Source organism: Vulpes vulpes, chromosome X, assembly GCF_048418805.1.
Source record: "Vulpes vulpes isolate BD-2025 chromosome X, VulVul3, whole genome shotgun sequence".
NCBI lineage: Eukaryota > Metazoa > Chordata > Mammalia > Carnivora > Canidae > Vulpes > Vulpes vulpes.
This window is the reverse complement of record NC_132796.1, coordinates 76,605,520-76,623,620: the sequence shown is the minus strand read 5'-3', so window position 1 is coordinate 76,623,620 and position 18,101 is coordinate 76,605,520. Positions and strand designations below refer to the sequence as shown.

The following is an 18,101-nucleotide window of genomic DNA, read 5'->3' as shown; positions in this document are numbered from 1 at the left end:
TGAGTCACCAGTTATTCACTTACTTCCCTTGTTTCTGTGTCCTAAAATAGCCTGACAACTGTATAGGGGAAAGCCTAGCTAGCTTTTAATACTTTCAAATGGCTTATGTTGATGGACATAGAATAAAATTTGGAAGATAAAAAAAAGAATAAAGTTTTCAGTCTTTTATGATACTTGAAGTTAATTTCATGCATTTATAAATTTTTATAATATTTTTAAAATTTAACATTATATATTAAAAATTCCCCTGCCAAAATGGATATTACTTATCAGAAAAAAATTGGAACTTTAGTGAAGTCCTAAAACCTCTCTAAATTTTTCTATATATTGACTATGCAAGCAGTTAATTACCAAGTTTCCTTTTAGTTATAGAAGGCAATTGTAATATTGATGTCCTATCAGTAAAGTGCCAGATTAGCCAAAATACATTTATTACATAAGACCATTATGAACTTTCCTTTTGTTGTAAAAAAGAAGTATCCTTTATTTTTATTTTTCAGAAATTTCAATTGCCTTGAAATTTTCATAGGCTACATCATAAAAGAAGCTCCACAGTAACAGCTTGAAACTTCAGTGGGGGAATTTGAAATAAAAATGAGAAAAAAAAATCAGTTTCCCCAAGGGTCTTGGTGTTCATGGGGGTTATTTTATTTTATTTTATTTTATTAATTTATTTTTTATTGGTGTTCAATTTGCCAACATATAGAATAACACCCAGTGCTCATCTCATCAAGTGCCCTTCATGGGGGTTATTTTAAAACACATGCCCTTATTTAGAGAGACCTCTATACCTAGGATTTCTTTTCCTTTCCTTTGGGTATATGTTAACTAATCACCTTCGGAGGAATTAATAGAATATAATTTCCAAATTAATACTTTTTGTAAGGCACGGCCTTTTTCTGGATAGTGGAAAACTATTTTTTATTCAGTGATTTTTGTTTTTAGCCTAGAAGAAATGGTGGAAAACAAATCATTATTTTTGTTAACATTAAATTGTTGGGAATTAAAAACTCTTCATTTGGACATTTTATTTCTTGATGATCCTCACAAACATTTAATTTGTTAGGCATAGATTTATAAAGATTAATATATGTTCTTTACGTCAATTTTATTGTGGACAGGAGAAGATTACCTTGGCAAGCCCGGGTTGTTCAGATGATGTACATTTCAAAGAAGTGCCTGTATTCTGGACTGGCCCTTGGCAGGATTCAGGGGATAACCTCTGAGCCCTTGGAATATTCTACCTGACAAGTTTACTTTTATATGTCTGAGTCCTTGGGCCATGCTGTACCTATTTGAACAGTTAAATTTATTCTAACAAGGTGATTTACTCTGAATGCCTGTTTTTGCTCTGGGGGATGGCCTGAAATCTGAGCAGCTGTGGTCAGTCACAGTTACTGCATACCTATGTGACTGACCTCTAGTAAAAGCCTCCAAGGCTTGAGTGAGATTCCCAGGTTGGCATACATTATTTCTGGTAGAGTTAGGTGTGTCTGTATGTGATTTCTCTGAGAAGGGACTGGTGGAAGCTTGCACCCAGCTTCTCCTGTACTTTTCCCCATATGTCCTTTTTCCGTTTGCTGATTTTAATTGTTTTCTTTCATTGTAGTAAGCTGTAACCATGAGTACAAGGGCTTTTCTGAGTGCTTTTAAAAAAATTGAAGTATAATTAACATACAGGGTTATATTTCAAGTGTATAATATTCAACAATTCTATACTTTTTTGAGTTCTTTGAATCCTTCTAGCAAGTCATGAAACTTGGGAGTGGTGATGATATCCAGCAGAGTTGGCATCAGAGATGGGATTCACTGGAATGTCCCTGACTCATTGAAACAGGGTAGTCTTCTTGTTTGGGAAAAGGAAGGGTAAGGGGGTGATGGACTGGATGGTGATGGATGACAGACCTTTGATGACTGAAGGGCTACTTAGTTACCCATTGTATGAGATAGCAGCCGTGCTTTAGTCAGCCCCTGAATACATAAGAAAATGAGAAACAAGCTAACTTTTTAAAAAATCTGTAATAGGCAAAATGAAATAGTGTTGGAGTGGATCCTAACAATGCACTGAACTCAGATTTTAGTCAGTCTAAGCTATAACTACTAGCCTTAGAGCTACTGCTAAAGGGAAAGAAAAACTGTTCTGAAACAAAAGATAGCCCCTCTATGATATATGGTCACCAGGAAGGTATTCCATGTGTTGGGGGAGGCAAATCCCCCAAACTACTAAAACAAGTGGGTATAGTGTTAAAGAATTGTCTCCTTTTGTAGATCAGTATCAGTAGCTTCCTGACGATCCTTGAGTAAAAATGGATTGTGTTCATTACTAAACTAGGAGTCCCCTTAATGTTGAATGCTGCAGAATGAAAGAGTATGTTGGGATTGAGATAGAACCTACTGCTTCCTAATGAACAGATGGCTGTATATGATCTAAACATGCATCATGGCAGGAAATCTAGCCTTTGTGGGCTGGATAAAAGCTACTGTAGTTATTTTTCCCTGGTAAGGGGAATGGTCTTTTCCCTACCTGAAAAGCCAACTGGAACTCTCAAGATGAAGCAGCTGATATGTTGCATATGTGATATGCTGGATTGGCTTTACAATGATCAGGATGTTCATCTACTTAATGCACCTCTTACCTAGATCATGATAAATGTTGTGATTTAGAGAAACTCTTTTGCATTGTTACCCCATGTAACCTTGTTGTTGCAAAATCAAGTAATGGTCCAAGATTTGTTATATCAGCTGACCTTTATGGGTCTCACAGATGCTAAGAAAATTAGAGTGATTGACAAGAGAATAAGGAAAGAATTATGTGATAGTCAAGGGACTTACTCCAGCAAAGTGGAATTCTAAATCATTATTAAGGATGGGGATAAAAAAAAAGGATGGGGATGAATAAGGTAGCATTGATGGGGCTGACACTGATAATGGGAGAATATAAGGATACTGTGGTTTTTGGGAGTAAGGTCAATGTATGGATTGAAATTGAATGTTTGAACAGACTCTATGTAAAGTTATTGCATTTCCTTTCCCTGCATGTATTACTGAGAAGGATATATGTCTACCGAACACTACATAAGAACAGTTTCTCTATGTAGGATTATAAAACAGAAGACATGTAAGTTCACCCTATAGTCAGTATTAATTGGACATACTAAATAGGAACCTACAGAATTTCCTAAGCTCACAGAAGTTGTTAAATTGAAATAGTATAGAATACTTGGTAGAGAAAAAGACCACTATTTTAATGAATGACATATTAGAAATTAAAATTCTGCAACCAACAAATGCTACACAATAGCCCTGTGTAGCCAATGAACAGGCAGATGGTACATAGAGACCAATAGTAGATTATCAAGTCCTGGATAATGTAGAACTTCATATAGCATCAGCAGTCCAAAAAAAGAGGAAAAAAATGCAAGTTAAATAAGGTGACTTTTCAGTGATTGATCTTGAAAATTCTTTTTAAAAATACCAATCATGAGAACAAGTCAGCCACAGGTTTTCTTTATATGAAGGGGATCTCAATTTGCATTTATTATATTGCCACAGTTTTATCTGAATTCAGTAGCTGACTATAATAATTAGGTTAAAAGAGATTTGGACTTGATGCAGATGAGTGCTTTGAGGTTGTCATGATAGCAGAAACTGAAGAACAGGGCAGCCCGGGTGGCTCAGTGATTTAATGCCGCCTTCAGCCCAGGGTGTGATCCTGGAGACCCGGGATCGGGTCCCATGTCAGGCTCCCTGCATGGAGCCTACCTCTCCCTCTGCCTGTGTCTGTGCCTCTCTCTCTCTGCATCTCTCATGAATAAATAAATAAAATCTTAAAAAGAAGAAACTGAAGAACAAGATACAACTTAATGCAGTGCTGATACACATGACTAAAAATGGCTTACTGATAAATCCAGCAAAGATCCAAGAGCCTTTACAAATGGTGAAATTCATAGGAATAACATGGGCAGGAGCTCCTAAGACATTTTATAAAATGATGTATTTGCCTACCCTTGGAAATAAGCAAGAAGCACAATACTTGGTTGGTTTTTATTTTTAATTTAAAAAAAAATTTAAAATTTAATTTAGGATGCATTCCCTCTCTGAGAATATTGCTTGCTCCAATCCATAATGCCATCTGTAGGAAGGCCACCTGAACAACACCAGGCTATGTCTGAAATGCAAAAAGCAGTGTCTTAATTAATGACTTTGAGCCTTTATGATACACACTCAGATATGATTTTGAAAGTATCTGCAGCTTGCACTTATGCTGACTGGAGCTTATGGCAAAATATATGAATGCTGCCCAGCAGTGACCACTGGAATTTTGGACTACAAAGTTTACAGACAAGGAAGTACACTGCATAATGACAGACAATTATTGATTTGCTATTGGGTCTTTATTGAAATTGCCCCTTATGACTGGAGGACATAAAATAATCTTGAAACTGTTACATACAATGTCTTGGGTAATATCTAATAAGGAAGGCATTGCCCAGAAGGAACATGCTACTGGAGGAATGGAAAAAATATACTCATTGTGTTTATTATGATTAGGGAGGTTCTTTTGCCTTATGCTGACTTTGAAGTCACCTGAGTAACTGCAGGTCCTATTGTCACATGGGTGGTGTTCTATGCACAACTCTCAATTGACCAAAAAAGGCACCTGCTTGGTTTATAGATGTCAGTTACAAGGTGGATGGGAAGCATACTTTTTGGAAGGCTGCTGCTTTATAACCTGCTGATGGAAAAAACCCTGAATAAGGAAGATAGGAATACATTAGCTCAATGGGCTGAACTGCATGCTCTTTTCCCTGAAGTAATAAAAGAGTTGAAAACAATAAAAATTTAAAAGTCTGGGTTTGTTCTTACACATCATTGAGATAGGTGTATTTGGGAGATCGCCAGTGGACTGGCCATGGAAAGAGGTAGATGGGCAATGGAAAATTTGGATAATTAAAGGATTCCTGCACATGTCACAGCCCTGTGAAAATTACTATGGAAATTTAAGAAGCACATTGAAGAACTTCCCATATCTGAAGGTAATTTGAATCAGCAAATGGACTTTCCGGTGTGCTTGTTCATGATGGCAACCTGGTTCATAAAATTGGTGAATATGGAGTAGCTGCAGCAATGCAGAGATGACCCGATAACCACTATAGTCCACTTGAACCTTCTAAGGTGCAAAAAGTCAACAAAAATGTTCTGTTTCTCAATCAGAGAGACAAAAACTACAGATGGATATGTGACATATTTCCCCAGGAGAGAAAATATCCACACATAGCTGGCACATAAATAACATTGGACTCTTACCAGTAGCCTTAGGAAATTACACCTAAGTCCTGACAGAAATAGGTATTTATGTGGACTAAACTTTGCCTACCCAGTGGTAGATGCAAATTCTCAAAACTCTATAAAGGATTGGAACAGGAGATATTGTACGAATTGAAACCAACAAGTTACACTCCTTCAGACCAAGGATCGTATGTTACAGCCCATAGGTTCCAATGATGATCAAAGATATATCAAGTGGATATATCATATTACATATCATCCTCAGAGTAGTGATCTGGTATTTAGAATGGGCAATTAAAACACTAGTTGTCTAAAATTAGTGGAGATAAAGGCATGAAAGTTTACTTTACTCACCTTCATGAATATGAACTCATGTTCAATGTGAGAAGGGGACAAAGGAGAATCCTTGCTTGGTAGATTCTTGTTTTTCTGGGTGGTTTGGTAGAAAAGGAGGTCAAGGAGGATGCTGGTACAACTATACAATGCTTCCACAAATCACCCCAACTTTCCTTTTTACTACCTGACTCAGTGGTCTTAGGATAAGGGTTGCACATGCCAGATGCAGAAATGATACCTGAGCAAGAACTATATACCATTAAACCTTTACATCAGTGTTCCTAAGGGTCTGATGGGATGGACAGCGCCTTCACTTCATCTGGCAAAATTGGGGTTGACAGTGAAGGCAGTTGTTTTTCCTAGTGGCCAAGAAAGCCCACTAGTTCTTTACTTACGTGACCCTATCCTATATGGATGAGAATGGACTGAGTTTCTCTTTACACAGAAAATGTTGAAACTGTTGAAGGTAGACAATTGTTAGACTGGTATCAGTGCTGATGATATGGACCAACAAAATGCCTTGACCTATAATACCTTCGAAGTATGGAAAAGTTTAGGTTAAAAATCAATGCAAAACAGAGAAAGGGGGACAGCCCAGGTGGTTCAGTGGTTTAGCGCTGCCTTCAGCCCAGGGCCTGATACTGGAGACCCGGGATCCAGTCCCATGTCAGGCTCCCTGCGTGGAGCCTGCTTCTCCATCTGCCTGTGTCTACCTCTCTCTCTCTTTCTGTGTCTCTCATGAATAAATAAATAAAATCTTAAAAAAAAAAACAGAGAAAAGGAACAATAGGACCTGAGGCTAAAGGAATTGGTTATGGAAAAAGGAAACATTGGTGTCCTGAGAGACTCAGAGCAAGAAAATATTGTTTCTTAGTACAGTTATACCCTAAGGCTCAAAAGAGCGAAGCATATATTTTCCAAGACCACCCCTGCTTTTTTAATCTAATAACATTGAATGGAAACCTGGAGACCTGAGTGGTATTGCTCTGAGACATTCTGGTCATACATTATGATGAAACAGGTCCTATAGTTAATGACTGAGTGGAACTCTCATAATGTGTTGGTATCTTTTGGCTCTTACTTTTCAGATTATATTTACTACAAAGGATATCATTTGAGAAGAATTTCCAAGAACTACTGCATACTGTTCCATTGGTCTGTGGAATATACAGCTTCTGGCAGACTAATTACTGGGTAATTATAAACTTTTATGGTAAATAATTAGAAGGATCCCTGGTTATAATGAATGAAATGCAGCAGTACCATTCCCAATACTGGCTTATCCAACTTTGTGCTGATACTATTGCTGTATCTGTTGTATATATTTTTTGTATCTGTTATATAAATGCTATACCAAATGTAGATGCACAGAAAAAAATGTGATAATTTTGCTGTAAGAGGGCCTACACCTTGGGTCAGGGGAGCTGACTGGGCAGGAGAGGATTAACTTAACTGGCCTGGTCTTCTCAAACATTGCATATTCTAAAGAAAGGGCTATCTTCACAAACAGCCTTGGACTAACTTCTGGGAAATAATCTCTGTATACAGGAATATTCTACCTGATATGTTTGTTTTTATATGCCATTTAACTTTATCATTTATGGTGGAGGTTTGTTTTGGCTTGAGAAGGGGAAGATGGGCAGAGGTACAAGTAGATGAGGTCAGTCACATACTTGTGTGCCTAACTGTACCAAAATGTCTAGACACCAAGGCTCGAGTGAGCATTTCTAGAAACATTTCACATGTGTCAGCACGACTGTTTCCTGGAGGCACTTAAGAGTGCCCCTGTGCAAATTCATTGGAAAAAGACACCTGGAAACTTGAGCTTAGTTTGTTCTGGACTCTGTCCCATATACCTTTTTCTTTTGCATATTTTGACATATTTGGCCTGAATTTTCACTATAATAAACTGTAACTGTGGGAATAGCAGTTTTTACAATCTTCTCGAATCCTTAGAGCAAGTATATAAGCATGAGCATGAAATAGATTGTGTACTGAAACATACATCACATGGTAGAAAACTTAGGTCAATATAAATTGACATATTTGGTTACTTGCGAAAACACCCAAACTGTGAGAATTTGTGAATAGTTTAACATAGAAGATGGGTGTTGTTGAGTTTCATTACTAATGGTAAATGATAAAAAATTGGAGAGAAAAAGAGGGAATGAGAAACACTATGAGAGAGAGTGGAGGGAGAGGAGAAAGATGACAAAGTAAGAGAAGGGAGGGAAAGTGGGAAGGAGGGGAGACAAAGTTAAATGAGAGCGATAGAGAGAGGGAAGTGATAGAGTGGGATTTCTATAGGTATAGAAAATGAAATGACATTACTGAAAGTTTATATACAAACATAGTAGTAAAGGGTATATTGAAAAAGAGCCACTTGGAGCTGTACCTATTCATTTGGAAAATTTTTATGTAAGAGATCTTTTTATTTATTTATAGCAAGTATATATCATTTTTATCAGACAAACCTGATTTTGAGAGTATTTGAGAAATACATCACCAACATGATACACACTAAGTAATACAGAAATATGAACAATGAAATATATTAAAAAGGGCAGCCCTGGTGGCTCAGCGGTTTGGCGCCGCCTTCAGCTCAGGCCCTGATCCTGGTGACCCGGGATCGAATCCCGTGTTGGGCTCCCTGCATGGAGCCTGCTTCTCCCTCTGCCTGTGTCTCTGCCTCTTCTCTCTCTCTCTGAGTCTCTATGAATAAATTAAAACAAATAAAATTTTGCATTTTATCTCATTTCATCTGTACTTTTTAATCTTAATGTGCATTTCACTGTTTCTTCTTTCACTATGTCTAATACAGCAGATTCTTGATTTCATCAATTTGCAGGGGGACTGGTCTTCCAGATTTTTCTGTTTGATTTGTTAAATATCTTTGTAGTCCTTTCAGATAAATTTTAATAAGGAACATAAATTTGGATACGCAGGAAATATCTTTACAAATGCTTTCCAAAGCTTTCTCCTGATTTTTAATTTTTCTATTATTGTAGCTCCACTTGCATTTTTTGTTTCATTTAGGTCTAATATTTCTTTTTATATTCATTGTGTTTTTAGAAAGTTATGTTTAGGTGCATAACTGTATGCACTTCTTATGAAATAGTGTAATCGAACAGTAAAGTTGAAACTATCACTCACTACAAGCTATGACCCTGTTTCCTCTTGTTTTCACAAGAAATTTACTTCATCAGCTTTAGAAATAGCATTCACAATTTTTTCTAAGGTTTTACTTGGCTTTTTGTTTCAAGATAAAACCATGTAAAATGGTTTTTCAAGTTTATGGGAGTTTTACATAAATCATACAATTTTGGATGTATTGGTCTGTAAACTGATTTATTTTCACCTAGTATTTTCATTTTATGTAGATATTTTTAAATGTCCTATTCTTTAAATGACTGCATAATTTTATACTTTCTTCTTATATTTTGTCAATAAGCAACTTTGTCAATTCTGTCTAATAATATTTTGTTCTTTTTACTAGTATTTTTTATGACAAAATAAAATGCAGTGAATAATAAATCCTTTGAAGATGGGCACTATTTACCCACCCATTTGGTGTAACAGGGGGCTGCACAACTACTGGACTCGCAAGTAGTAATCCTCCCTGGAAGTTAGTGATTTTGGAGATCTCATCTCTAAAACAAAGAAGTTAACATGGGCTGTGTAATCCAAATTCAGCAAATAATTCAATTACAGAGCTATGGATTTTCAATTTGTCACCTTTGATTTGTTCACAGGGCATGGAAGGCAAAATAGCATCTTTTAAAATGATGTTGGCCTGCAAAACTAGAAGCACAACTGACTATTTTTGAGGACATAGACAATGAAAGAGGTAGAGTTCAAATGTGGAATTAAAATACAAATGGAGGGGCAAAGATATCAGTGAAAATGGCAGAATAGAGAGATCCAAAAGCTGATACTTCCATAAAAAAGCAACATATTCATTGAAAAAAATGTCAAAATTAACTTTATAGTTTCCAACAACCAGGCAAATGTCTAATCAAGATAAAAAGGAGAATCTCAGTAGGAGAGTTCTGTGGCATTATAAACCACCATGGCCCCATTCCAAACTTCCCAAGAAAGCCCATGCATTTGACTTAATAGACAAAATTTTTAAGTCATCTATCTTAAATATTGTCACAGAGCTCAATTAGCCATATGCAAAGAACTAAAGAAAAATCTGCAAATGATGTCTTAGCAAATAGTTAATATCAATAAAATTATAGAAAGGTTCTAAATAGAAACTTTAAAGTAGAAAAGTATAGAACTGAAATAAAAAATACACTAGAGCAGACAAACAGCAGATTTGAGCCTGCAAAATAAAGAAGCCGCAAATTAGGAGAGAAGTCCAAAAGCAGAATATACATTCTCAAGTGCCTATGGCATATGCTTCAGGATAGACCATATGTTAAACCACAAAGCAACTCTCAATAAATTTAGAAAAATTAAAATCATGCAAAGTATGTTCCCTGACCACAATGGAATGAAATTAGAAATTGATAATAAAAAGGATTCATATTAATCCAGTATATGTGGAAATTATAGAACACACTCTTTAAAAACCAGTGAGTCAAAAAGAAATCACAAGGAAAATTAGAAAACACTTTGAGACAATGAAAATGAAAATGTAATTTAACAAAACTTATGGGATGCAGATAAAGCAGTGCTTGGAGAGATATTTACAGCCATAAGAATATACATTAAAAAAGGAAGGGTCTCAAATCAATATCCTGACTTTCCTAGTATAAGAAATACAAGAAATAACAAGTGTTGGTAGGATTTAGGGAGAAGGAAACTTTCATGCACTGTTATTGGGAATGTACATTAATGCAGCCACAGTGGGAAATGGTATGGAGTTTCCTCAAAATTAAAAATAGAAATACCCTATAACTTAGAAACTCCACTTCTGAATATTTACCCAGCAAGAACAACACTAATTTGAAAAGATTTATGTATCCCTGTGTTTATTGCTGCATTACTTACAATAGCTAAGTTATTAAAGGAACCTAATTATCCATCAATTGATAAATGGATAAAGAAAATGTCATACACACACTGGAATATTATCCATAAAAAGAATGAAATCTTGCCTTTTGTGACAACATGGATGGACCTAGAAGGTATTGTGGTAAGTGAAGAAAGCAGAAAAAGATGAATACCATATGATTTCACTTATATGAGGAAACTAAAAAACAAACCAAATGAGTAAACAAACAAACATAAATAGACTCATAAATACAGAGAACAATCTGTTGGTTGCCAGAGAGGGCAGGGGAGGGAATGGGTGAAATAGGTGGAGGGATTAAGAACTACAAACTTGTAGTTATAAAATAAATAAGTCATGGGGATGAAAAGTACACCTACAGAATATAGTCAATAACATTATGATAACTTTGCATAAGTGTAGATGTTAACTACTCTTACCATGGTGAGCATTTCATAATTGTTGAATCACTATGTTGTACACCTGAAACTATATAATATTGTATGTTGTCTATAATTAAAAAATCTTGACTTTCTACTCGAAGGAACTATAAAAAGAAAAAAAGAATAGACTAAACCCAAACCAAATAGAAGCAAGGAAACAGTGAAGATTTAAGTGGAGATTTACAAAATGAAGAAAACAGAATCAACAAAACCTATAATGGCTCTTTTAAGGTATTAACAAAATTGAAACCATTAGCTATAATGACCAAAAAAAGATTAGGTTGAAATTACTAAATTCAGGAATGGAAGTGTGACATTACGACCAACCTTACAGGAAAGAAAAAGGATTATTGGTGAATACTATGAACAACTGAATTCCAACAAATTAGATAACCTAGGTGAAGTAGACAAATTCCTAGAAACATGCAAGCAAAACCAATTTAAGTACAAATAGAAAATCTGAATAGTACTATGATTGCAAGGAGATGTAATCAGTAATGAAAAATTCCAACAAAGAAAAGTTCAAACCAGATGGCTTACTGGTGACTTCTATCAAACAGTTAAGATAAATTAACATCAGTTCTTCTCAAACACCTCCAAAAAAACACTTCCTAATTCATACTATAAGGCCAATATTACCCTGATGCCAAATCTTGACAAAGCCATCACAAGAAAATTGCAGACCAATAGCTCTTATGAATATAAAGGCAAAAATGTTCTACAAAATACAAGCAAAGCCAACACAGCAGTTTATTAAAAGGATTGTACACCAGAATAAATTGGGATTTTCCTCGGGAAGGTGAGGGTGATAAAAATCAATCATTGTAATACATTATATTAACAAAACAAAGGGGAAAGCCCCATGATCATCTCAATTGATGCAGAAAAAGTATTTGGTAAAATTCAACACCCTTTCATGATTAAAAAAAAAAACACCCAAAACCTCGGGGAACCTGGATGGCTCAGCAGTTGAGTGTCTACCTTTGGCTCAGGAGTGATCCCGGGGTCCTAGGATCGATGGAGTCCCACATCAGGCTCCCTGCAGGGAGCCTGCTCCTCTCCTGCCTATGTCTCTGCCTCTATATCTCTCATAAATAAACATATAATCTTAAAAAAAACACAAAACTTTCACAAGCTGAGTTTAAAAATAAACTTCCTCAATGTAATAGAGTATGTTAACGAAAACAAAAACAAAAAACCTAGAACTAACATCAGACTTAATAGTGACAGACTGAAAACTTTCCTCCTAAGATCAAGAACAAAACAAGGATGTCCACTCTTGCCACTTCTTTAACTCGGTAATTGATAATGAACTATGAAAAGCTTTCAAAATCATAACTTGAGTTACGAACATTATTTTCTATAGGACAAAATATATGTGCATTACTCAGAACAGGAATCATTTACATTGGAATGGACAGGAAACTGTGGCATTACTATCCATTTTCTACAAGTTAGCTTCTGCCCCTTACAGAGTAGCAAAGTAGCCTAATCAATCAAAGACAACAGAAGGCTTACTTATACAAAATGAGATAATTCCCATTATGTCCACTAGCCAATGCTCAGCATTCTACTGAAAATGACCCCAATAGTCTCGTGCTCATTACTAATTCTTTGGCATATTTTCTCTGCATGCTCATATTAAGAGACATGCCAGTATTTAAGAGAACCCTTAGCCTATGCCCCTTTTTTCCCTGCACAAATGTCCAAAGCCAATGTTTAAGAAAGGGGTTGTCAGAATCTAACTTCCAAATTAATATATTGATAAGGCATAAATGTTCCTTACATGACTAAAAGCTTAACTTATTGTGTAAGAACTTAATTTTTAACCAAAGAGCAAAAGTGGAAAAATTTGATGTTATAAAATGTATTAGAAAATATAAAGTGGGCAGCCCCAGTGGCGCAGCGGTTTAGTGCCGCCTGCAGCCCGGGGTGTGATCCTGGAGACCCGGGATCGAGTCCCACGTCGGGCTCCCTGCATGGAGCCTGCTTCTCTCTCTGCCTGTGTCTCTGCCTTTCTTTCCCTCTCTCTGAATGAATGAATGAATAAATAAATAAATATTTAAAAAAAGAAAATATAAAGTACTCATTTGGGGATCTTTTTAAAAAAATATTTTATTTATTTATTCATGACAGACACAGAAAGAGAGAGGCAGAGGGAGAAGCAGGGTCCCTGCAGGGAACTAGATGTGGGACTTGGTCCCGGGACCCCGGGATCACACCCTGAGCCAAAGGCAGACACTCAACCACTGAGCCCCCCAGGTGTCCCTCATTTGAGAATCTTATTGCTTGGTCATTTTCAGTAGACTAAGGTTAGTATGTGGAGAATTTCTAGTAATAGTATTTGCCCTCCATGTTGATGTAATTGTGACATCTCACCTTGCAGGCTTAGATATTTTATTCAAGGATATATTCAAGTCCTGGATACTTATGTATAAAGTTCCTCTGAGAAATTGGGGATAGATTAAAACTAGTTGGATGATGTTCAGTAACCTAAAGTGATCACATTTTTTTCTAAAATGTATATGAATCTAGCAATAGAGAAAACAATGAGGCAAGAGGGCTGTTTAATGGTCTTACTGAAGAAATTTCCCTATTAATTGTTTATCTTAAGAATATATTACTTTGTAGTAGAAAAATAACTTAGATTATTATTTCTAAGGTGTGTGGAACATACCCCATTAAAGTTATATTACGATGTAGACAAATAAGAGTGAAAATATGCTATGGAAGTGTTGAAAAGGGTTATTCATAGAGTTTATTAAAATATATATGGGTAGAATAAAAACTTGGGATACATGTTTACACTGAATCTTTCAACCAAGTGTTAGAATTTTCAATGAGTATTTCTATGATGAAGGAAAAAAAGATAGAAATAATATATGTCATTGTGTTATACAGAATATTGTTTTGAGAGGAAGATACACAGACATACACACTAACTTTGTCATTGGGTAATGATGGAATATCCCATGGACTGGAGAGTCTTGCCTATGAACCTGGTCTTTCATTGCCCTAGTGTTCTGGGTCATGTTTCCCTTTCATTCCTCCTGTGCAGAATACCAGCTTTGGTCAGCTGATGGCACTTATCTATATTCCTGTAAATCCTCAGAGCAAGAGATACTACATTTAGTTTTTGGAAAGGATGCTTATGATGTAATATGGGGCACAATACAAACATACATAAATCCATCCATGCAATGGAATAGTATTATAGTTTATGCAAAGTGAGGTAGAATGCTATGTAGTGATATGGAATAGTATCAAGTTGCATGAAAAAAGAAAACTCTAGAATGACATGCATTGGATGACAAAAATTGGGGGGAAAATACCACTGAAGTAGGGTATACACACAGTCATGCCTCCTTATTAACTGAGGAGGATGGATCTTCTGAGCATTCATGTAGGCTGCACACAGACACAAGGGATATAGTACCTTTTGATTTCCTACTACTTTGCAATGTAGATGGTGTTTTGCATTCTGATCCATGGCCATGTTGTATTTTTTGGAGAGAAACAGAGTTGATGTTTTGAAAGTCAGGTCACAAAACTGTGAAGCAGATTTATGGCCACCTTCCTAAATTCTTCAATAGTTCTTATCAAAATTTTTGTTCTAAAGACCCCAAAAGCTTTTATTTAGGGACTTATGTCTGCCAATATTTGAAAATTAGAAAATAATGCTAAGCACTTTTACATGTATTTATTTATTCACTTTAAAAGACAATGTTAAACCTATCTCATGCTTAAATTAAAAAACACATGCTTTATAAGAAAACACAAAATGTTCCATTTCCTTTAGGCCTTTGACCACCCTTTTGTGGGCATAGACATTATCACTTTATTTCACCAGAATGGAGACTAGGGGATGGAGTAAACAACATGCTGAAAGTCAGACAGTTGATGAGTGGCAGAGCTGAGACTCAAACCCTCACCTATCTTTCTGAAAGTCTCTGATTTAAAATGAGTGCCTATGAAAATACCCCACAATGTTCCCTCCCTAAGAAACTAGATAAAGTAGATTGTGAGTCTTGTTAATTGATCTCCATTACCTGTGCTGTAAGAACCTATTGAAATCCTTCATCTAGTTTGCACACCGGTGTATCTCTAACTTGGCATGACCTTTCTCTTGTGGATCCCACATAGAGTGGGTGGACTTTGTTTTGCTCTAGAGGGCACAGATCTAGTCTTGTGCTGGAGCTGGCTCAGACCAGCACATGAGAGCTGGTTCTCTGTATCACTTGCCAGTTCAGTGTTCAGTGACATCAACTTGGTGGCTAAAAGAGCAGACCATGGTGGGGTTTTTTAAACCAGGGAAGTTGGAAATGCTGGATCACAACTGCATGCCTCCTCACCAGAGGGTCTATTTCATGCACATTACTGCCCAGGACTGGCCACACAGGCATCGCCTCTAAGCTTATTATTGGAGAAAGTACATCATAGTGCAGCTCTACCTCTCTAATGTGAACTTATGCCTACTTGTGTACCCTGATGATAACTTTGTACAATCCTTATTAACCTTGCTGAATTTTTTAAATGTTAACATGATTATAAGAAAATTACCTCTACATATATTATTCACTGGGAGTGTGGTTTCAGCATTACCCAGACTGAGTAGATGCCCAAATGTGAGATACTTCGCTGTGGCTCCCCATTGCCCTAGGGGTACTTTGTGGGAGTTGTTTCTCTTCTCAGGAGCTGTTTTATCCTGCAGTCATAATAACACACATTTGTCTAAATGTAGGCCCAATTTCCTTCGACACTGGCAAAATCTGATTTTCTAGTTTGCTTTCCCCTGACATCCAGACAGTTTATCCTCTCCAGGTCATTTTAAAGTGACTGAAAATCCACAGACTTCTAACTGAACAAATGTACCTACTCTCTCATGTTATGGCAGGCTGAATGGTGGTTTGTAACAGAAACTGGAACATGAGTCTGTGTCTCTAACAGGGGAACCATACTTTTTTTTTAAAAGATTTTATCTATTTATTCATGAGAGACAGGCAGAGACATAGGCAGAGGGGGAAGCAGGCTGCCTGGGGGGAGCCCGATGCAGGACTTGATTCCAGAAACTCAGGATCATGACCTGAGCAAAAGGCAGATGATGCTCAACCACTGAGACACCCAGGCATCCCAGGAATCATACTTCTTAACCTTTCTTTCCTTCCTTGATAACCCATTGGGTAAAAAGCTTCATTTCTCTAAAAGCCTATTTCATGAAGAACTTCAGGTATTGTCTCTAATATTTCATTCATTCATTAGATTGGGTGTGGTATAATTGATTCAGATCAAGAGCAATGCTCTGCTTCTGAGGATCTGTGTGCATGTCCTGGTTTTCTTGGAAAACTGACATCAACAAGAACATTTTGATGACATTCTGGTTTCTATGACAACTGAGATATGCCATTTTATCCTGGAGAAACATATAATGAGGATATTTATGAACAGGAAGGATAGATTAGCAGCAAAACTATATAGCCTAGGAGATGCCTATTATAACTGTGAGATAGTGTACATTCTGTGTGTTTGTGTATGTGGGTTTTGAGAAGGTGAGTTATTTAGTTGGGGTTTAGGGGTTATCATCCCTAAACCTGTTTTATTGAAGAAGCTGGAAGTTCTTACTGAAGAGACTCTGAGGTGATGAGTCATCTTTCTGTGTTTGTGTCCTAGGATCATACCTGTTCTGTGAGAGCATTGTGATACGAGTTCTTTAAAGCAGAGGTCTCCAAACATTTCTGATCTTTACAGCTCTGTTTTAAAAATTTTTTTGCTTGTGGCGCCTGAATGGTTCAGTTAGTTGAGCGTCCAACTCCTGATTTCAGGTCAGGTCATTATCTCAGGGTCCTGGGATGCAGCCCCAAGCTGGGCTCCCTGCTCAGTGGGGAGTCTGCTTGTCTCCCTCTCCCTCTGCCTCTGCCCCTCCCCCTGCTGAAACTGGCTCTTTCTCTTCAATAAATAAATCTTTTTGAAAAAGAGTTTTGCTTATACCCTTAAAGATGTACTTTACTCATTTTATCTTTACTTCTAGTAAGAAATTACTACTCTTGCACATTATGAGCATGGAAGTCTAAGGCCAATGTATGATGAAATAAAATGAGTAGAACTGGAAACTCTAATGTAATTTTTGGTGGTTGATATGGTACTCACTTTAAGTACCTGACAAACTGATTAAGAAAGTTCACTTAAAAAGACAAATTTGCTGTTATCACGCCACTAATTAAAATCTGTAAATGGCTCCCCATTTATCATATAAACATAAGGTATGAGCTCCTTAACAAAGGTTCTGGTATTTGTCTTTGTTGTTTAGGAAGTGGATGTTGCTGATGTGATAGTTATTTCTCTATTTATTATGTTTTGAAAGAAAGTTATAAACTTTAATGGACTTACTCTTTCCTTTGTTGTGAGGATATGTACTTTAGAAAAAGATAAAGGATAGGTAAAAGATATCTAAGTCTCTCTCTTGGCATCAAATCCTATACTCTGCTCTATGGTGCTGACTCTCATGCTACCATTAAATGAACACTTATTGTTGTTATTATTTACATCAAAAATTAATAAGGGAACCAGTAAACTATTAAACACTTTTTGAATAAGAATTTGAGTTACCAACAGTTACTGAGTGGCTCAGTCAGTCTAGCCTCTGACTCTTGGTTTTGGCTTAGGTCATGATCTCAGGGTCTTAAGATCGGGCTGCATGCTGGGCCTCATGTTGGGCTCTGAACTGAGCATAGGGTCTGCTTGAGACTCTTTCCCTCTCCCTCTGCCCCTCACCCCTCTCTAAAATAAATAAATACATCTTTAAAAAAAGAATTTGGGTTACCTATATTGTTTTTTCATAGGGAAAATTGTATGTGCATTGCTAAAAATAGAAACCACTTGCACTGCTATGGATAGGAAACAATGGCTTTACTATTAGTTTTCTACATGTCAACCTCTGTCGCTTATAGATTGGTTAAATAGTCTAATTAATCAAAGGCAGTGAAAAGTTCATACCTCTATAGAATGAGGTATGGAGGGCCCATAATCTATGGAAGGCC

At 36.5% G+C, this 18,101-nt stretch overlaps 1 long non-coding RNA gene across 3 annotated transcripts in view; it reads left to right on the top strand.

Moving 5' to 3' along the window:
• Positions 1-18,101, top strand: part of LOC140596058 (uncharacterized) — a 239,530-nt gene that overhangs the window by 120,193 nt on the left and 101,236 nt on the right. For 2 of the 3 annotated variants that reach the window (XR_011998085.1, XR_011998086.1), the window contains one exon: positions 6,714-9,159. This is a non-coding gene — a long non-coding RNA (uncharacterized lncRNA). Of the gene's footprint in view, positions 1-6,713; positions 9,160-18,101 lie in introns of those variants that run through there. The other variant, XR_011998087.1, reaches the window with a different exon arrangement.